General features: G+C 41.3%; 1 protein-coding gene across 5 annotated transcripts in view; it reads left to right on the top strand.

Annotated features, from left to right (window-relative positions):
* Nucleotides 1-23,011, top strand: part of KIF16B (kinesin family member 16B) — a 308,034-nt gene that overhangs the window by 250,266 nt on the left and 34,757 nt on the right. The gene's annotated exons all lie outside the window — the stretch shown is intronic.

Raw genomic sequence — 23,011 nt, 5'->3', positions numbered from 1 at the left:
AAGAGGAACTCCCCAGGTCAGTAGGTGCCCAGTATGCTACTGGAGATCAGTGGAGAAATAACTCCAGAAAGAATGAAGGGATGGAGCCAAAGCAAAAAGAATACCCAGCTGTGGATGTGACTGGTGATAGAAGCAAGGTCCAATGCTGTAAAGAGCAATGTTGCATAGGAACCTGGAATGTCAGGTCCATGAATCAAGGCAAATTGGAGGTGGTCAAACAAGAGATGGCAAGAGTGAATGTTGACAATCTAGGAATCAGCGAACTGAAATGGGTGAATTTAACTCAGATGACCATTATATCTACTATTGCGGGCAGGAATCCCTCAGAAGAAATGGAGGAGCCATCATGGTCAACAAAAGAGTCCAAAATGCAGTACTTGGATGCAGTCTCAAAAAGGACAGAATGATCTCTGTTCGTTTCCAAGGCAAACCATTCACTATCACAGTAATCCACGTCTATGCCCCAACCAGTAACGCTGAAGAAGGTGAAGTTGAATGGTTCTATGAAGACCTCCAAGACCTTTTAGAACTAACACCCAAAAAAGATGTCCTTTTCATTCTAGGGGACTGGAATGCAAAAGTAGGAAGTCAGGAAACACCTGGAGTAACAGGCAAATTTGGCCTTGGAGTACAGAATGAAGAGGGGCAAAAGCTAATAGGGTTTTGCCAAGAAAATGCACTGATCATAACAAACACCCTCTTCCAACAACACAAGAAAAGACTCTACACATGGACATCACCAGATGGTCAACACCAAAATCAGATTGATTATATTCTTTGCAGCCAAAGATGGAGAAGCTCTATACAGTCATCAAAAACAAGACCCAGAGCTGACTGTGGCTCAGACCATGAACTCCTTATTGCCAAATTCAGACTTAAATTGAAGAAAGTAGGGAAAACCACTAGACCATTCAGGTATGACCTAAATCAAATCCCTTATGATTATACAGTGAAAGTAAGAAATAGATTTAAGGGCCTAGATCTGATAGATAGAGTGCCTGATGAACTGTGGAATGAGGTTCATGACATTGTACAGGAGACAGGGATCAAGACCATCCCCATGGAAAAGAAATGCAAAAAAGCAAAATGGCTGTCTGGGGAGGCCTTACAAATAGCTGTGAAAAGAAGAGAAGCGAAAAGCAAAGGAGAAAAAGAAAGATATAAACATCTGAATGCAGAGTTCCAAAGAATACCAAGAAGAGATAAGACAGCCTTCTTCAGCAATTGATGCAAAGAAATAGAGGAAAACAACAGAATGGGAAAGACTAGAGATCTCTTCAAAAAAATCAGAGATACTAAAGGAACATTTCATGCAAAGATGGGCTCGATAAAGGACAGAAATGGTATGGACCTAACAGAAGCAGAAGATATTAAGAAGAGATGGCAAGAATACACAGAAGAACTGTACAAAAAAGATCTTCACTACCCAGATAATCACGATGGTGTGATCACTGACCTAGAGCCAGACATCCTGGAATGTGAAGTCAAGTGGGCCTTAGAAAGCACCACTACTAACAAAGCTAGTGGAGGTGATGGAATTCCAGTTGAGCTATTCCAAATCCTGAAAGATGATGCTGTGAAAGTGCTGCACTCAATATGCCAGCAAATTTGGAAAACTCAGCCGTGGCCACAGGACTGGAAAAGGTGAGTTTTCATTCCAATCCCAAAGAAAGGCAATGCCAAAGAATGCTCAAACTACCGCACAATTGCACTCATCTCACACGCTAGTAAAGGAATGCTCAAAATTCTCCAAGCCAGGCTTCAGCAATATGTGAACCGTGAACTTCCTGATGTTCAAGCTGGTTTTAGAAAAGCAGAGGAACCAGAGATCAAATTGCCAACATCTGCTGGATCATGGAAAAAGCAAGAGAGTTCCAGAAAAACATCTATTTCTGCTTTATTGACTATGCCAAAGCCTTTGACTGTGTGGATCACAAGAAACTGTGGAAAATTCTGAAAGAGATGAAATACCAGACCACCTGACCTGCCTCTTGAGAAATTTGTATGCAGGTCAGGAAGCAACAGTTAGAACTGGACATGGAACAACAGACTGGTTCCAAATAGGAAAAGGAGTACGTCAAGGCTGTATATTGTCACCCTGCTTATTAAACTTCTATGCAGAGTACATCATGAGAAACGCTGGACTGGAGGAAGCACAAGCTGAAATCAAGATTGCCGGGAGAAATATCAATAACCTCAGATATGCAGATGACACCACCCTTATGGCAGAAAGTGAAGAGGAACTAAAAAGCCTCTTGATAAAAGTGAAAGTGGAGAGGGAAAAAGTTGGCTTAAAGCTCAACATTCAGAAAATGAAGATCATGGCATCTGGTCCCATCACTTCATGGGAAATAGATGAGGAAACAGTGTCAGACTTTATTTTTCTGGGCTTCAAAATCACTGCAGATGGTGACTGCAATGAAATTAAAAGACACTTACTCCTTGGAAGGAAAGTTATGACCAACCCTGATAGCATATTCAAAAGCAGAGACATTACTTTGCCAACAAGGGTCGTCTAGTCAAGGCTATAGTTTTTCCTGTGGTCATGTATGGATGTGAGAGTTGGACTGTGAAGAAGGCTGAACACTGAAGAATTGATGCTTTTGAACTGTGGTGTTGGAGAAGACTCTTGAGAGTCCCTTGGACTGCAAGGAGATCCAACCAGTCCATCCTAAAGGAGATCAGCCCTGGGATTTCTTTGGAAGGAATGATGCCAAAGCTGAAACTCCAGTACTTTGGCCACCTGATGCGAAGAGTTGACTCACTGGAAAAGACTCTGATGCTGGGAGGGATTGGGGGCAGGAGGAGAAGGGGACAACAGAGGATGAGATGGCTGGATGGCATCACTGACTCAATGGACGTGAGTCTGAGTGAACTCCGAGAGTTGGTGATGGGCAGGGAGGCCTGGCATGCTGCGATTCATGGGGTTGCAAAGAAGTCGGACACGACTGAGCCACTGATCTGATCTGATCTGATCTTCCCTAAGTATGGCTTTTTAGCCCTATTTTTATAGTTTCTTATGATATTCCAAAAACAATTTAATCATACATGTGTCCCTAATTTGTTTCATGTTAATTACATACTATTTCCTCCATGGCTTTTAACTCTGTCTTATCTGATACACAACATAAAGAAGAATTCCTTTTTGTAAATAAAGTGATTCCTTGATGTACGGAAGAATCTTGGGTCCAGGAAAAATTGAGTTATGTCTGAAATTCTGTTGTTAAGTCATTATCATAATAGTATTCAGTTAAAAATTGAAGAAGCTTCAGGTATGAATTTTAGCTCAGTATTCCCAAGAGGCTTCAGTTCCGAAAGTAACTACATCAAAGTTGTTATTAAGTTTGTTTCTACAATTTGCTCTTCCTATCCCAAGTTAATTTTGACAATAAGAAGAAGTAATTGTGTACATATTAAATGTACAGAACAACTGGTTTTTGCAATGAGCTTTGCAGCTCATTAACTAGTTTATGGTAAGTTACTCTATCAGTACTTTAATAATGTATTGATTTTTGTGTTAGCTTACTTATTCCCACAGTGGTAGTAGATGGAGAAGCAATTTACTTGAAACAAAAGGATACAAACTTTACCAGGAATATATATTTGAATGTGAGTGTGTGTGTGTGTGTGTACCTTCATTCCATTATTTATTTCACATCAGTTCTTTCAGTGCCATTAGTTCAATGTCATTCTACATAGGCACATTTTTATAAATTCTCGTAATATAAGTAGCAGACAAGAACCAGAATGTCTTCTCTTCTGCATCTTAAATTTATATCAGGCAGGCTTGACGATAAACCAGGAAAATGTAATAATAACTGACACTTTAAAAATATGCATGCTGTGTTGCAGTTACCATTTGAAGTGAGGTACAGGCATTCTAAGAGAAATATCAGTAAACTGTGAGGGGCAGAAGTAGTATAAGCACGTTTTAGGGTTGCTTTCTAATAAAATGGCATTATAGTTGAGATTTGAGGTGAGCGATATTTAAACAAATTTGCAGAGAAATAATAGACAGCTCTAACCAATGCAGTCCATTGGAGAAGGGAATGGCAAACCACTTCAGTATTCTTGCCTTGAGAACCCAATGAACAGTATGAAAAGGCAGAATGATAGGATTCTGAAAGAGGAACTCCCCAGGTCAGTAGGTGCCCAATATGCTACTGGAGATCAGTGGAGAAATAACTCCAGAAAGAAGGAAGGGATGATGCCAAAGCAAAATCAACAGCTGGTTGTGGATGTGACTGGTGATACAACCAAGGTCCGATGCTGTAAAGAGCAATATTGCATAGGAACCCGGAATGTCAGGTCCATGAATCAAGGCAAATTGGAAGTGGTCAAACAGGAGATGGCAAGAGTGAACGTCGACATTCTAGGAATCAGTGAACTAAAATGGACTGGAAGGGGTGAATTTAGCTCAGATGACTATTTTATCTGCTACTGTGGGCAGGAATCCCTTAGAAGAAATGGAGTAGCCAAAATAGTCAACAAACGAGTCCAAATTGCAGTACTTGGATGCAGTCTCAAAAATGACAGAATGATCTCTGTTTCCAAGGCAAACCATTCAATATCACAGTAATCCAAGTCTATGCCCCAACCAGTAATGCTGAAGAAGCTGAAGTTGAATGGTTCTATGAAGACCTACAAGACCTTTTAGAACTAACACCCAAAAAAGATGTCCTTTTCATTCTAGGGGACTGGAATGCAAAAGTAGGAAGTCAGGAAACACCTGGAGTAACAGGCAAATTTGGCCTTGGAGTACAGAATGAAGAGGGGCAAAAGCTAATAGGGTTTTGCCAAGATAACGTACTGGTCATAGCAAACACCCACTTCCAACAACACAAGAGAAGACTCTACACATGGACATCACCAGATGGTCAACACCGAAATCAGATTGATTATATTCTTTGCAGCCAAAGATGAAGAAGCTCTATACAGTCAGCAAAAACAAGACCGGGAGCTGACTATGCCTCAGATCATGAATTCCATATTGCCAAATTCAGACTTAAATTGAAGAAAGTGGGGAAAATCACTAAACCATTCAGGTATGACCTAATCAAATCCCTTATGATTATACAGTAGAAGTGAGAAATAGATTTAAGGGATTAGATCTGATAGAGTGCCTGATGAACTACAGACAGAAGTTCGTGATACTGTACAGCAGATAGGGATCAAGACCATCCCCAGGAAAAAGAAATGGAAAAAGGCAAAATGGCTGTCTAAGGAGGCCTTACAAATAGCTGTGTAAAGAAGAGAAGTGAATGGCAAAGGAAAAAAGGAAAGATATACCCACTCGAAAGCAGAATTCCAAAGAATAGCAAGGAGAGATAAGAAAACCTTCCTCGGTGATCAATGCAAAGAAATAGAGGAAAACAATAGAATGGGAAAGACTAGAGATCTCTTGAAGAAAATCAGATACCAAGGGAACATTTCATGCAAAGATGGGCTCAATAAAGGACAGAAATGCTATGGACCTGATAGAAGGAGAAGATATTAAGAAGAGGTGGCAAGAATACACAGAAGAACTGTACAAAAAAGATCTTCATGACCCAGATAATCACGATGGTGTGGTCACTCACCTAGAGCCAGACATCCTGGAATGTGAAGTTAAGTGGGCTTTAGGAAGCATCACTACTAACAAAGCTAGTGGAGGTGATGAAATTCCAGTTGAGCTATTCCAAATCCTGAAAGATGATGCTGTGAAAGTGCTGCCCTCAATATGCCAGCAAATTTGGAAAATTCAGCAGTGGCCAGAGGACTGGAAAAGGTGAGTTTTCATTCCAATCCCAAAGAAAGGCAATGCCAAAGAATGCTCAAACTACCACACAGTTGCACTCATCTCACACGCTAGTAAAGCAGTACTCAAAATTCTCCAAGCTAGTCTTCAGCAGTACGTGAACCATGAACTTGCAGATGTTCAAGCTGGATTTAGAAAAGGAAGAGGAACCAGAGATCAAATTGCCAACATCTGCTGGATTGTGGAAAAAGCAAGAGAGTTCCAGAAAAACATCTATTTCTGCTTTATTGACTATGCAAAACCTTGTGTGGATCACAAGAAACTGTGGAAAATTCTGAAAGAGATGGGAATACCAGACCACCTGACCTGCCTCTTGAGAAACCCGTATGCAGGTCAGGAAGCAACAGTTAGCACTGGACATGAAACAACAGACTGGTTCCAAATAGAAGTACGTCAAGGCTGTATATTGTCACCCTGCTTATTTAACTTCTATGCAGAGTACATCATGAAAAACGCTGGGCTGGAAGAAGCACAAGCTGGAATCAAGATTGCTGGGAGAAATATCAATAACCTCAGGTATGCAGATGACCCCACCCTAATGGCAGAAAGTGTAGAAGAACAAAAGAGCCTCTTGATGAAAGTGAAAGAGGAGAGTGAAAAAATTGGCTTAAAGCTCAACATTCAGAAAACAAAGATCATGGCATCTGGTCCCATCACTTCATGGGAAATAGATAGGGAAACAGTGAGAGACTTTATTTTTTGGGCTCCAAAATCACTGCAGATGATGATTGCAGCCATGAAATTAAAAGATGCTTACTCCTTGGAAGGAAAGTTATGACCAACCTAGACAGCATATTCAGAAGCAGAGACATTACTTTGCCAACAAAGGTCCATCTAGTCAAGGCTATGGTTTTCCCAGTAGTCGTGTATGGACGTGAGAGTTGGACTATAAAGAAAGCTGAGCGCTGTTGAACTGTGGTGTTGGAGAAGACTCTTGAGAGGCCCCTGGACTTCGAGGAGATTGAACCAGTCCATCCTAAAGATCAGTCCTGGCGGTTCATTGGAAGGACTGATGCTGAAGCTGAAACTCCAATACTTTGGCCACCTGATGCGAAGAGCTGACTCAAAAGACCCTGATGCTGGGAAAGATTGAAGGCAGGAGGAGAAGGGGATGACAGAGGATGAGATGGTTGGTTGGCATCACCGACTCACTGCACATGAGTTTGGTTAGGCTCCGGGAGTTGGTGATGGACAGGGAGGCCTAGCGTGCTGTTGTTCATGGGGTCACAAAGAGTAGGACATGACTGAGCGACTCAGCTGACTGAATCAATGTTTAAAGAATAGATCAGTCTTATGGACTCTGTGGGAGAGGGAGGGGGTGGGGAGATTTGGGAGAATGGCATTGAAACATGTATAATATCATGTATGAAACGAGTTGCCAGTCCAGGTTCGATGCACGATACTGGATGCTTGGAGCTGGTGCACTGGGACGACCCAGAGGGATGGTATGGGGAGGGAGGAGGGAGGAGGGTTCAGGATGGGGAACACAGGTATACCTGTGGCAGATTCATTTCGATATTTGGCAAAACTAATACAATATTGTAAAGTTTAAAGATAAAATTTAAAAAGAAATAATAAAATTTTAGGGCAGGCACAAGCAATCTTTAAAGATATAGTAGAAGACAACTCACCTGAGGTAAAAAATAAGTTAACTGGTGAACTGAAGCTGTTGACTGGGACCAGGCAAAATTAATGAACAGAGATGATCCCATGTGCAAAATTATTTTCAGATGAAGAAGAGTGTATTACATAGATGCTGAAAAATTTAAGTGGCTTTCAAATGAAAAAAAAATGGAGGCGGCTTCCTCTTTCATCCGGTCGTAAGTCTGTGTGGAGCAGCCCTGCACTGCGCATACAGTTGTGATGGACACAGCCACACCCATCCTCTCATGAATAGAGAAAATGAGCAATAAACAGACGAATGAAACCCAGGAAATAAGAGGATGGTAAATAGTGGTAAGTGCCATGGGGAAATACAACAAAGCGCTGTGATAGTGTGAGCTGGCCGGTGGGCTGCTGTAGATGGCTTGGTGAGAAAGGTGATATCTGAAGAGTGAGACTGAGCTGAGATCTCGGTGCCGGAAAGAAACGGAGGCATGAAGATCTGGAGGAGAGCTCATTTGAAGGTGAGAGAACAGCAAGTGCAAAGGCCTTGGGGAGGGACCAAGCTCAACGTGTTTCCAGAATTAAAAGACCCGTAAAAAGGGGCAAGTGTGGTAGAGAGGAGGCTGAGACCCAGTGGTGCCATGGGAAACCCATTACACTGGGTGCTGTAAAGGAGGGTGTGAATATCGAAGCCCAGCTGGAATTTCCATTCTGTTAATAGGCGTCCTTTCCCAGAAGCGCATTTCCTGATGGTGGACTCCCGATGTAAATAACGAAGACTGGAAGTTGCTTTTCCATGCTGAGTCTAGCTCCATGACATCAGTTTTTTCCTTATGAGGACAAAAAACAGTTTATGAAAGAGAAACTGCAGACAGTATGCATGAGTTTGAAAGAGAAGAGAGAATGTGAGTAGTGGTTGAAATCACGTAGTAAGATCTTAAAACAACACCGCCTGGAGAAAGGGAAGCCGAGCTAATCACAAACCCCGTGGGACTGCGCCAGAACCAAGGAGCTTTTCTGTGGCCTCGGCTCTGATGGCCATCTCACCATTCACTGAGTGCATCCTGCCTAGCTGTGCTCTGCCTCTGACATTCGTGGTCTCTGGTGGAAGTGAGAGCTTGCCTCTTGTGACACAGCCTGTGAGCAGAAGCCCAGGCAGTTCAACTCTGTTTCCTATTTCTAACCAAACAACAATATCCGAACAGAAATGAGGAGAAGCATCATCTCTAACACAGTAGCGTGTCATTCTGGATCTTGTTTTGCTGAGAGGACAGCATTGTCCATTTAAGATATTCAAGATTTTCTTGAATATCAAGATGAATATCAGCTTTTTTTTTTCATAAAGTTGACATTTCTTTTGTGTAGCCTTACTTGCCGAGTGTTTGTTGGGACTTGAGATCAAGAATCTGTGCATTAGGTGTTCGTCCATTATAGTCGCTCTTATTGCTGTTCGTATGACCTCCCTCCCTATATCTAATGTGAGTCTTCTTGACGTCATCAGCTGCCTCCAAATGGTCTGTATGCCATGCTTCGCCCCGGGTGACCCAGGAACGATGTAAGACAGAGATCACTGCTTGCCCGAAGGGCCCAGGGGGGCCTGGCAGCAGGGAACACCACAGTCCACATGGCTGTCTAAGCGCTGCTCTCTCTGCCCACCTCTCCCAGGATATATCCTGGGATATTTAGGTGGCAAGAGAAGAGACCCATGTGGGGAGGCCTGAAGAACCAGTCTGCTGTATAGAATCCTAGGCAGTAAGAGAGCCACTTTCTCTGGGAACAACTTCGTGGGCAGAATGTCTGCATGCGGGACATGCTGAATTTCAAGAGTCACCTCACTCCGAGAAGCCTTACGCTCTGGCTTCCTCCCAAATAGCTGTGGCTTCCCTAGCTCACAAATAGTTTATCTACTTGTTAAGCGATGAATCATTTTCCCACGAGCAGTGGTGCCTGGTGACAGAGTTGGCGTGTCACCTGATCAGGTTCCAAGAATCCACTTGATGGCCCTTCAGTCAGTTTCCAGATTTTTGCTGTTGTGATGACCACCCTGTACATTCTGGAAAATACCTACAAGTGCTGACTGTCTCTGGGAAGAACTCTCGTAATTGTTCACCTGTCCTTAAGGACTCAGTTTATGAAAAAGCAAGATTAGGGAAGAGCACACAGAAACAGGGTGGACTGAGACCCCTGAGGGCCTTCACCCCCATTAGTGAGAGGGTTTTAAGAATTCCTTACGCATCATTCAGTTAAGTCTTCTAGTCTCCCTGTTAATTCACTTTCATTTGCTTAATTATTTACTGTAATGTCTCCTTAAGGAGAATGATGTCAACTGAAGGGCCCCTAAGGGATGTTCTGTATACACTTGGGTGATGAACCAATTAAAACAGGCAGGGGTTGTTGGTTATTAGGTGTAACATATGTCTGTGAAGAAAATAGAAGGAACCTAGGGGTATTTACACGCAAAGCGGACTTGTGAATTGAAAGGATGAGAAGTCAGTGGATTCCCTGAAACTCTGGGGCGTGGGGATTGTGGGCAGGGAAAAAGCAAAAATCACAGAAAAATTTAATCCATTATTTTTTATGGTGACAAATTTCAGAATAGAAAAAGAAAACTGAATTATTTGTCCTGAATAATACTGAAGATGAACAGGTTGCCTGCAGGTGACCGGGCTTGTATGTAAGCGTCACGCTCAGTCTGTTTCCAAATTCACTTGTGTGTGCGGGCTGAGCGCTCACTGGGTGGAGGTGCTGCATTATTCCAGGGTTTTAAAATTGTTGTTTTATTTTTACTTACTTATGTTCTGTCATCTTAGCATTTTCCTCCGGATCCTAAGGAGCTTTGCCTTCTGTTTTGAGTTAGTTTGTCCCCTTGATGCACTGACGTGTATTGTGCAAGATAACGCTCCTCCTGGCTTCCCTTCTCCGTGCCCCTTCATTGACCTCGTATGGAATCATCATCAGATTAAACCCTGTGTTTTCAGAGTCCACATCTATAAAATGATCATGCCACAGCTAGTTTGTAAAAGATTCTGAGAGCCTCAGATGAAATACGTTATTGAAAGTAACTACAAAGAATCGTGCAGTGTCTGCCAGAGAGCACGCCTTTGAAATTTGGTCATGCAAATCACTGCCGCAGTGCTCTTTATCTATATGAGGACTGTGCATTTTCCACTCTATTAAAATCAGTATAACCCTTTTAAATACCAGTGAAGTTATGTGCTTGGAAACAGAGCCCCATTAAATGTCCTCTTCTCTTTATGGATGAGGCAGAGTTTACTATTGATGTCTAATGTCTGTGAAGTTTACTTGTGGGTCCAGGTCATAGTCTGAGAGTCCATCAAGACAAAAGCGTAGCTCATCCAGAAGCTGAAAAGACTATTTTAAAAGCTCATTCCCTTTCAACCATTAGAATGAATGATGAAGACCTCGTGTCCCATCCTGTTCCCCACTTTGGTTGAGTGGTCTGATGGGCGCTGAGTGTATTTAATGAGGTATGGGACACGGGGCTAGAAGGTCAGAGGGTCACTGAGAGAGCTGCTCCTTTTAGGAGGTCCAGAGATGTGAAGGACTTCATTTTAGTACGTTTAACAAGGAGTCCTCCTGAGTGCTAGAGCCTAATGGAGCCCTTATGCCTCTAGAGAAGCATCTCGCGGTGAAAGCAGTTAAGCGTTGGAATCGATTGTTGAGGGCCCTTTTATAATCTTGGCTAATAGTGATTCTGAAGCAGGTTTGTGTTCTGCCCAGAGGCAAGAGGATGAACCATGAAAATAGGATATTTTAAGTATTAAAATGTACAATCAAAATAAATGCTAAGGGAAGTTTAAGGCCCACGTGTGGTGAGAGCCTAAGTTACTGGGAACAGGCGTGCCTGTCTGCATCGTAACTGAGTTATCACAGTGAGTCTTCAGAGTCCCCTAGTGTCAGACAGGATCAGTATGCATCAGTCACGTTCCTAGGGGGCCTCCTTTCTCCCTGATGCGGAGCTGAGGGAGAGAAGCATTTTCAGAGCCTACGAGTAGAACATGAAAGATTGCTGTGTTAGAGCAACTGTTCAGTCTCACTTCTGGCAGTCTCTGGGTGCCCAGTAAATATCACTGGGAGAAGAAAACGATTAGGCAGGAGTTTATGTCATTTGTATATGGACTTTCAGTTTGTACTGATAGAACCATTTCTCACCTTCTTTATTTCCCAAATAATTTCCCCAAAGCAGCACCAAAAAAGGGAAAGAAAAGAAACCAGCTATTGGCTTTATATTTGTCTTAGACAGCTATCTACCATCCATCACTGAAATGCATTCTAAACAGTTTTACAACCAGCATTCCAAATTTAATATAAAAATTGCAAATCTACTCACCACCCAAATTGTAAAGCTACCAACCATAGCCACAGGGAGCATTCGGTAAGCCTTAGATAAATTCAGCTGCATCAAGCACTCAGCCTCCTTGAATTTTTAAATAGCAAACAGCTATATAGGCAAAAAATAGAATGCTGCCAGCTCCCTGATCTGGTACGTTATCAGAGGCCCAGGTATCTCACTGTATGGCTTGTATTACACCATTCTATCGGCCTGATAGATAATCTGTATTTAAATCACTGCTTTCAAAAGTGGGTTGGGGAGAGAAAGACATCAATTAGCTAAGAAGCTTTTCCAAGATACGTGAATGCAGGCCCCAAGCTAGGAGATTCTGATTCAGTAATCTGACATGGGATCTGAGGGTGTGTGTAGTTAGGGGAAAAAATAGCCCCAGATGATGCTCTTTGACTCACTGGTTAAGGTGCTGTCTGTCATTTCTTTCGTATCCACCATAGGAGCATTATTGACTTTTCATTATTATAGTCATTGTTATAGATCACCAAATCTAAAAGCTGATTTCCAGTGACAAATAATCTTGTCAAAATTAATGACAAGCAAATTTAAACCTAGACAGTGAAAACAGGTTGATAGCCTCTTGGAGCACCAAAGACTATGAAACACAGATTCATACTAGGCTTTCCTATCCAGCAAGGAGACTTCTGTAACTGGGTCAGAACCATTTGCACATTATGAAACATACGTACTCCAGGGGGCCTTAAAGATTGGGTAGTCCAGTTTTCATTTTAGAAATGAGATATCAAATCCCCAGAGAGAGTTTTGTTCGGAGTCACCTCAAGACTTGGGGCCCAGGCAAGGTTTATGTCTTCTAACTCCTAGGCCTTCTTCTTGGCCCAGAGTCTCCATGACCATGTTCACTCAAGAAGGGGGAGTTTGCAGAGCGCTTCAGACAAGACCAGAAAGAAGAAGGTCTCTTAACCTATGAAGATCTGTTACATAGCAAGACCCCCATGGATGAAAACTAGAAATGGGGTCCCTTCTACCAAATGTCATGGCAATGACAGGTTTCTGTCACGTTCTCAGTCCCTGAAAGGGACGAATTAGTATCACAGTAACAGATGGAAAATACAAGCATTTGAGTTAATTCAACTGCATAATTCTTCTTTAAAATGTAATATGAAATACTCATAGATCTGAAATGTTTGTCACTTTGCAAAATTGTTGCAACATGCATGAGTGTCCTCAAATCTGTCTTACCTGGCTCATACCTAAGTAAAATTGATATTGGCTTTGGGAAGGGTAGGATTTTAAATTACAGTCTTTCTACCAAATATAACAAAGTCAGTGCATTCATAAGTACGTTTCTTTTTTTTTTTTTTTCATTTTTTTTTTGCACATTGCATGTGCAATGTGGCATGCAGGATCTTAGTTCCCCAACCAGGGATCGAACCCTATGCCCTCTCCAGAGTGGAAGCATAGAGTCTTAACCGCTGGACTGCCAGGGAAGTCCTAGTACATTCCCAGCTGTAGTTTTATACCTAGAATCTCACCAAGTTTCTGTTCTTCAGTGATGGTAGGACAGCAGCTTCTGATGGTGGAATGTCCTAATTATAATTGCTGGCTGTTCCATGTGGACCACCAGCAAAAGATTCTGCCTTGTTCATTGGGCAGATCCTTAAGAGAACCTAGAATATGCCAGGCCCTGAGCTACGCACTTAGCATGTGCTCATAAATATTGTGGTTCTCTCGTGTTACCATGTGCTGTGCTGTGCTTAGTTGCTCAGTCATGTCCAACTCTTTGTGACCCCCATGGACTGTAGCCCGCCAGGCTTCTCTGTCTGCGGGGATTCGCCAGGCAAGAATACTGGAGTGGGTTGCCATGCTCTCCTCCAGGGGATCTTCCCAACCCAGGGATCAAACCCAGGTCTCCCACATTGCAGGTGGATTCTTTACCATCTGAGCCACCAGGGAAGTCCAAGAATACTGGTAAGCTATCTCTTCTCCAGGGGCTCTTCCCAATCCAGGAATCAAACTGAGAGCTCCTGCATTGCAGGTGGATTCTTTACCAGCTGAGCTACCAGGGAGCTACCAGGTACCCTCACGTTACCATATCAGAGGTCTAAAGGAAGCTCATTGCTCCTTTGATTATCTAACTTGTCCTGAAGAGTGGCCACTTCATGCCTCTAATAAGTCAAACTTGGAGGAGAATTGCGTATTTGTTTGTGAGTATATTTCTCAGTGACAGCTGTTTTTATAAGGCCTTGGGAGCTGCTATTAATTTTGAGTAGTCAGAAACGCTTCCCTCTTGACAGCTGTGAGAATTATGGTAGCTCTTTGATGAGTTTTCATTATTTGCATTTCTCAAAAGCTGGAGAAGCTGACATTTACAGCCATAAACCTGCAGTGTGTGGGTGTTTCAGATGCTGCCAGTTGTCCTGTAGTTTACATCTACCGGCAAGAGTTGGGTTAAAGCTGATTTGACCGTATAGTTTTGCTGTGTAGAATTTTTCCTTGAGTTTTTTTTTTTTTTTTTTGGCCATACCATGTGGCATGTATGGTCTTAGTTCTTCCACCAGGGGTGGAACCCATTCCCCCTGCCTTGAAAGTGTGGAGTCTTAACCACTAGACCACCAGGGAAGTCCCATTTCTCTCTAATATTTAAAAAAAACTGGGTACTGTTTAGGTAGCCGTATACTACAGAAGTAAAGAAAATGTCTAGTAAATGAGGAATGACAGTAAAGTACACTTTTATTAGGTGGTAACAAAAGTCAAATGTTTTCCTTTCATTAGTCAGGATTCCATACTTTATTAGTTGTTGTTCTGTTTTCCTTCAGTGATTTATAACCCAGTTTTAGCTGCTTAATTGTTATAAAACCATAAAAGATAGGTGAGGTTTTTTTATTGCTGACTTTAATTTCTGTTCCATATAAAGGCTGCCATTATTTATATCCAAAGAAACAACGATGCCATTTATCAAAACCTGTGCTGTCTGTCGCCTGCAAGACCACCTGGCTAACCCAGAGTGAACCTGGCCAAGAGAGAAAGGCTTCTAATAAAAACAGACTTTTCCATTGCTTTTAATTTGTCTTTTTGATGGCAGCAGCCTGGCCAACCTATCTTATTATAATGTAATAAACATTGAAGTCAGAATTTGAGCAAGATGGCTCTTAGAAGACATTAGGCTCTGTCAGTTCACTGGGAATAAAAAGGGAAAAGCCAACTTGTAGACGAAAATTTCACGCTAAGATCATTTAGAAATATTACAAAGCAGCAGAGAATGCTGACTCTAATACACATAGCTGGCCAACTTGATGAATAAATGGATACTCTGTTTTCATTTTCTCAAAACTGAGATTCACAAATAATTATATAAATGGGCAATGCTAGTATTATAAGGAACCACTGTCTTTTCTTACTCTGTTCATGATTCTTCCCATAGAGTTATTGTTCAGCCTAAAACTTACGGGCTTGCTTCTCAATTATGCAAAATAAAAGTTGATAACTTGGATTTTTAGACTCCACAGTCAGAGAAAAAGAGCAAGACAGATTTCACTGAAAACCAGTAGGCTTCAAAATTATCGATTTCATTTTTTAATGGCTTTTGTTTCAATACATTTATCTTTAGAATAATGTTTTATTTACTGAATTGCAGAATGAGCTTGCCATTATGTTTCTCTTAGGTCAAAGAAATGTGCTATTTTAATCCTCATTTGTTTCCTATGTTTTACTCTGTATAATTAGATTTCACAGTATGCAATGTAGGTAATAGGGCTGTTGCTCAGTTTCCTTCCAGTGTTTTCTAGACCTGTTGTGTCTCTCACAAATATCCACTATATTTGACCTCAATCATCATTTTTAACTTTAACGTACAATTTTCCCATAAGAGCTCAAACGTCTGCATCATTTCCCACTCCTGCTCTAAGGATAATGACTATAGCAGGAAGTGATACCATTTTAAAGGTTCTCTCATGAATACTGCATTCCCGTTTGTTTCTATCCTTTTTCAATTCTACAACCTCTTGAACGGTAACATTTCATTATTATATTGGTCTATTTTCCCATACACATGTTCACCTTATTTAAAATAAGAATGCTATGAAGATTTTACAGGAAGTAAGGTACACTCCTCAAAAGTAATATAGCCCAGTTAAGTATCTCCATGGTATGTAAAAGTGCTTCTCGTAACTCGGCGTGGAGAGATTTTAATCATTAGTACCTGAGATACAGGATTTCAGAGCTCAAAAATGAAATATCTCAGTTCAATTCCTTCATTTTAACAGACGATGAAACTAAGAACTAGAGACATTATACAAGCAGCTCTTTGCTGAGCTGAGACTTGAAATCTGATTGCCCTAAATCTCAGGTTATTAAAGGAAAAAGGCATACAATGTTAATTTAACCGTTCCATTAAATATATACAGAGAATAATCACTTTTTATTGTTCCTCTAAAGATGATGCATGCTCATTTATAAGAGCTTCACATAATACAAGAAGAGAGCAACAGATTACTCAAAATCATTCTCTAAATATAATTAATATTACTGTTTAATGAACATTATTTAAAGTACTAAAATGGATAGGGACAGGTAAAGAGACAAATATGTAGATTGATACAAAGAAATTGAGGTGAGAAGAAAAAGAATAGGAAGAATGAATAGTAACATCAGGCTCATTCTGTATATGCTATTTTTAAATGGAAACATTAAATTTATTTTACTTTAACAAAGGGAAAGAAAATCAATTAAAACTGATGAAATTTCTGAGCTTCAAATTAAATTTTTCTCTGCCATACCCTCTAAAATAATATGTGTTTTTAAGAAAAAACAGCATGTCAGGCTTCCCTGTCCGTCACTGTCTCCCGGAGTTTGTTCAAATTCATGTCCTTTGTGTCAGTGATGCTATCTAACTATCTCATCCTCTGCCATCCTCTGCTCCTTTTTCTTTCAGTCTTTTCAAGCACTGGGGTTTTTTCCAACGAATTGGCTCGTCTCGGCAGGTGGTCAAAGTATGGGCGCTTCAGCTTCAGTCCTTCCAATGAATATTCAGGATGATTTCCTTTAGGATGGACTGGTTTGATCTCCTTGCACTCCAAGGGACTCTCAAGAGTCTTCTCCAGCACCACAATTTTAAAGTATCGATTCTTTGGCACTTAGCCTTCTTTATGGTCCAGCTCTCACATCCATACATGACTACTGGAAAAACCATAGCTTTGGCTATATGGATCTTCACTGGCAAACGACGTCTCTGCTTTTTGACATGCTGTCTAGGTTTGGCATAGCTTTCCTTCCAAGGAGCAAGCGTCTTTTAATTTCATGGCTGCAGTCACCATCTGCAGTGATTTTGAAACCCAAGAAAATAAAATCTGTCGCTGCTTTCACTTTTCTCCCTTCTGTTTGCCATGAAGTGGTGGGACCAGATGCCATGATCTTAGTTTTCAGAATGTTGAGTTTTAAGCCAACACTCCCTTCTTTCACCCTTATCAAGAGGCTCTTTAGTTCCTCTTAGCTTTCTGTCATTAGAGTGGTATCATCTGCATATCTGAGGTTGTTGATATTTCTTCCAGCAGTCTTGATTCCAGCTTGTGATTCTTCCAGCCCGGCATTTCCCATGATGTACTCTGCAAAGAAGAGAAGCGAAAAACAAAGGAGAAAAGAAAAGATATTCCCATTTGAATGCAGAGTTCCAAAGAATAGCAAAGAGAGATAAACAAGTCTTCCTTAGCGATCAATGCAAAGAAATAGAAGAAAACAACAGAATGGGAAAAACTAGAGATCTCTTCAAGAAAATTAAAGATACCAAGGGAACATTTCATGCAAAGATGGGCTCGATAAAGGACAGAAATGGTGTGGACCTAACAGAAGCAGAAGATATTAAGAAGAGGTGGCAAGAATACACAAAAGAACTGTACAAAAGATCTTCATGACCCAGATAATCACAATGGTGTGATCACTCACCTAGAGCCAGACATCCTAGAATGTGAAGTCAAATGGGCCTTAGAAAGCATCTCTATGAAAAAAGCTAGTGGAGGTGATAGAATTCCAGTTGAGCTATTTCAAATCCTGAAAGATGATGCTGTGAAAGTGCTGCACTCAGTATGCCAGCAAATTTGGAAAACTCAGTGGCCACAGGAATGGAAAAGGTCAGTTTACATTCCAATCCCAAAGAAAGGCAATGCCAAAGAATGCTCAAACTACCCGCACAGTTGCACTCATCTCACGCGCTAGTAAAGTAATGCTCAAAATTCTCTAAGCCAGGCTTCAGCAATAAGTGAACTGTGAACTTGAAGATGTTCAAGCTGATTTTAGAAGAGGCAGAGGAACCAGAGATCAAATTGCCAACATCTACTGGATCATCAAAACAGCAAGAGAGTTCCAGAAAAACATCTATTTCTGCTTTATTGACTATGCCAAAGCCTTTGACTGTGTGGATCACAATAAACTGTGGAAAATTCTTCAAGAGATGGAAACACCAGACCACCTGACCTGCCTCTTGAGAAACCTATATGCAGATCAGGAAGCAACAGTCAGAACTAGACATGGAACAACAGGTTCCAAATAGGAAAAGGAGTGCGTAAAGGCTGTGTATTGTCACCCTGCTTATTTAACTTATATGCAGAGTACATCATGAGAAACGCTGGACTGGAAGAAGCACAAGTTGGAATCAAGATTGCCGAGAGAAATATCAATAACCTCAGATACGCAGATGATACCACCCTTATGGAAGAAAGTGAAGAGGAACTAAAAAGCCTCCTGATGAAAGTGAAAGAGGAGAATGAAGAAGTTGGCTTAAAGCTCAACATTCAGAAAATGAAGATAATGGCATCTGGTCCCATCACTTCATGGGAAATAGATGGGGAAACAGTGGAAACAGTGTTCTGGGCTCCAAAATCACTGTAGATGGTGATTGCAGCCATGAAATTAAAAGATGCTTACTCCTTGGAACGAAAGTTATGACCAACCTAGACAGCATATTGAAAAGCAGAGATATTACTTTGCCAACAAAGGTCTGTCTAGTCAAGGCTATGGTTTTTCCAGTGGTCATGTATGGATGTGAGAGACATGTTGGACTGTGAAGAAAGCTGAGCACTGAAGAATTGATGCTTTTAAACTGTGGTGTTGGAGAAGACTCTTGAGAGTCCCTTAGACTGCAAGGAGATCCAACCAGTCCATCCTAAAGAAGATCAGTCCTGGGTGTTCAGTAGAAGGACTGATGCTGAGACTGAAACTCCAATACTTTGGCCACCTCATGCAAAGAGTTGACTCATTGGAAAAGACCCTGATGCTGGGAGGGATTGAGGGCAGGTGGAGAAGGGGATGACAGAGGATGAGATGGCTGAATGGCATCACTGAGTCGATACTCATGAGTTTGGGTGAACTCTGGGAGTTGGTGATGGACAGGGAGGTCTGGCGTGCTGTGATTCATGGGGTCGCAAAGAGTCGGACATGACTGAGCGACTGAACTGAACTGAACTCTGCATGTAAGTTAAATGAGCAGGGTGACAATATACCCCCTTATTGTACTCCTTTCCCAATATTGAACCAGTCCATTGTTCCACGTCTGGTTCTAACTGTTGCTTTTTGGCTCCCGTACAGGTTTCTCAGGAGACAAGTAAGTGGTCTGGTATACCCATCTCTAAGAATTTCCCACAGTTTGTTGTGATCTGCACAAAGGCTTTTGTGTAGTCAGTGAAGCATAAGTTACATGTTTTTCTGAAATTCCCTTGTTTTTTCCATGATCCAGTGAATGTTGACAATTTGATCTCTGGTCCCCTTTTCTAAACCCAGTTTGTACATATGGAAGATCTCAGTTCACATACTGCTACAGCCTAGCTCAAAGGATTTTGCATATCACCTTGTTAGCATATGAAATAAGTGCAGTTGTACAGTAATTTGAACATTCTTTGGCATTGCACTTCTTTGGAATTAGAATGAAAACTGACCTTTTCCAGTCCTATGGCCATTGCTAAGTTTTCCAAATTTGCTGGTCTATTGAGTTCAGCACTTTGAACAGCATCTTCTTTTAGAATTTGCAATGGCTAGGCTGGAATTCCATCACCTCCACTTTGTTCATAGTGATGCTTCCTAAGGCCCACTTGACCTCACGCTCCGGGATGTCTGGCCCTACGTGTGTGACCACACCATGTGGTTATTCAGGTCATTAGGACCTTTTTTTGGTACAGTTGTTCTGTGTATTCTTGCCACCTCTTCTTAATCTCTTCTGCTTCTCTTGGGTCCTTACCATTTCTGTCTTTTATCATGCCCATCCTTGCATGAATTTTTCCTTTGATATCTAATTTTCTTGGTGAGATCTCTAGTCTTTCACGTTCTGCTGTTTTCCTCTATTTCTTTGCAGTATTCATTTAAGAAGGCCTTCTTATCTCTCCTTGATATTCTCTGGAACTTTGCATTCAGTTGGGTATTTCCCTTTTTCCCTTGCCTTTTGCCTGTCTTTTTCCTCAGCTATATGTAGAGCCCTCTCAGATAACCATTTTGCCTTCTTGCAGTTTCTTTTTCTTGGAGATGGTTTTGATCATCGCCTGCTGTGCAGTGTTAGGAACCTCCATCCACAGTTCTTCAGTCACTGTGTCTGTCAGTTCTAATCCCTTGACTCTGTTTGTCACCTCCACTGTATAATCATAAGGGATTTGATTTAGGTCATACCTGAAAGTTCTAGTGGTTTTCCCTACTTTCTCAGTTTAAGCCTGAATTTTGCAATAAGGAGTTCATGATCTGAGCCACTGTCAGTTCCAGGTCTTGTTTTTGGTGACTCGATAGAGCTTCTCTATCTTCGGCCTCAAAGAATGTAATCAAATCTGATTTCGGTATTGACTGTTTGGTGACACCCATGTGTAGAGTCGTCTCTTATGTTGGGAAAGGGTGTTTGCTATGACCAGTGCGTTCTCTTGACAAAACTCTGTTAGCCTATTAAAACAATGGGGCTTCCCTGGTGGCTCAGATAATAAAGAATCTGCAGGCAATGCAGGAGACTCGGGGTCAATCCCTGGGTCGCAAGATCCCCTGGAGAAGGGAATGATAGACACTAGCTTTCATGTGGTATGTTTCCATTTTATAAATTATCAATTGTGTTTCTCTTTTCTAAATGATCTTATAATAAAGATAAAGTTCTTTATTTAGTGTATTTAGTCCCACCTACCTGGTTTTAAAAATTCTATTATTTTTATATTGTCAAACTATAGCACATTTTTATACATAACTTATGCATAATTCTCTCCTAGTTGTGAGTTTAAAATGAGGCAGTGTTTTCTTTGTCTTGCTTTCTTCATTCCTTAGAACCTTAGACTGTACTATCTCTTGGTTGAATTTTTTTGGTCATCCAACATGTTTTTTAAAGGTTCACCTTGATTCATTTTACCAGAATTTTATCTGTTTGAGAATGTCTTCCTGTGGCCAGCACAGTTTAAAGACATTTCTGTGTTAGTTATAAACTTCTTGGACCATATTTTCTTTCCCTTACAATTGGTTCTCAGTCATGTCTGACTCTTTGGGATCCTACGGACCAAAGAGGCTCCTCTGTCCATGGGTTTTCTCAGGTCAGAATATGGAGTGGGTTGCCATTTCCTCTTCCAGGGGATCTTCCTGACCCAGGGATCGAACCTGCTTCTCTTTTGTCTCCTACGTTGGTAGGCAGGGTCTTTACCACTAGCGCCACGTGGGAAGCCCTTTCCTTCCTTTAGCACATTTCATCTTGCCTGTGTTTTTCCTACTCTAATAGCTAATCTGTGTTCTTACTGTCATCATTCTAACTTTTTCTTTCTTCTGCTGGGCTTTCTTTCTACTATTTTGTCGTCGTTGTTTTGCTTCTTCCATCTCTTTCTTGAGTTCTTGCTTATTTTCTTTTTTCAGTCAACATTTTTCACTTTAGAATAGTCTCAGACTGGTGATCTTTTTTTTTTTTTTTTTTTGGCTTTTAGCATGCCTTGTCATTTTTGTTGCAAGCTGGACATGATGTATCGTGTGAAAGCAGCTGAGGTAGACAGGCTTTAGTGTGTGGTTTTATATTTATCTGGCTATGATGTAGGCTAATTTGCGGGAGGGAAGCACCAGTGAATCATGGGGACAAGGAGGGGACAGGTCCTACGGAGAGGGAGGCAGCAATCTGCCACATACCTAAACCTTTGCCTGGAATTTTTCTGAGTTTTGTCCCACCAGTTTTTTCCTTCACATTGAGACATACCTTTTCTTGTTTTCTGGTGTTGGTGGGGGACTGTAGGGTCACCGCCTGTGACAGTGAAGCCAGGTGTCTGCCCCTGGGCTGTTCTCCCACCTATACCTTGAGCAGCTCTGGGCTCTCCCCTAGCAGCCCCCGGTGGCCCCCTTGGCTTCGGGTGTCCCCCACCTTCTCCTTGTCCCCAGCTTCAGTCTTTAATCACAGCTTCATGGAATACCTACCTAGGGGTTTGGTTGCCAACTCTGGTAAGTGGCTTGTGGCCCCCAGCCTGGAGGGGTGGCGGGGAAGCTGGGCTCCCTGAGGTCACATGGCCTGTGTATGGACTTGGTGGTTTCCTACTTTGCAGTCAGAATCTTTCTTTTACTTTTCATGTGCTTTTGAAGGCAATAAGGGGAACAAATAAAAGCTTTAGTCCACTGTCTTTAACCAGAGCTGTTCCATCTAATGTTATGGTTTGTAGGAAGAGTATTTCTGTTGCAATCATATTTTTTTAACATGAGACTCTCTCCATGAAAGTTAAAAGGGGAAATTGATGGATTTTGCTCTTTATGAAACTGAAGTTTTTAAAATTTTTTTCATGGAATGGTGAACTCAAGACTTTATGATGTCACTTCTTTCCAAAGTGATCTGTTCTTTCAATACAATTGCAGTAAAAATCCCAGCATACTCTTTTTAGTAGAAATTAGCAAGCTAACTCTGGCAGAAAATGATTCTGACAGGATTTTGTACAAATAAAAAAGTTAATTTTTCCTTATTACTGAATCCCAAGTACCTTGATCATTTTCATACAAGTCAGAAATACTTATATAAGTTGTGAGGAATATAGGACATCAGGAACATTAATTTTTAGAAATGTAGGGCACTGTGTTTTCCTTTGTCAGAGGTTACAAAGGAAATGAAAGAGGAGTCTCTCCCCCATTCATGGATGTTTACTGTTCCTGACAGTGTTTCTTCCAGAAATCAGACTTGACTATGTGCTAGATTCAAAAAAAAAAAAAATGAAGCCATAAAAAGGAAAAAATTCCGACTATAAAGAGCTTGAGAAGAAATTGTAAATATCCAGATAATATCATTGATTTTTACTTTCAATCTTTTCTTTAACACGAGAAGC

Source organism: Bos javanicus, chromosome 13 (genome assembly GCF_032452875.1).
Source record: "Bos javanicus breed banteng chromosome 13, ARS-OSU_banteng_1.0, whole genome shotgun sequence".
Taxonomy (NCBI): Eukaryota; Metazoa; Chordata; class Mammalia; order Artiodactyla; family Bovidae; genus Bos; species Bos javanicus.
The sequence above is the reverse complement of the archived record's forward strand: the minus strand, read 5'-3'. Positions and strand labels throughout refer to the sequence as shown.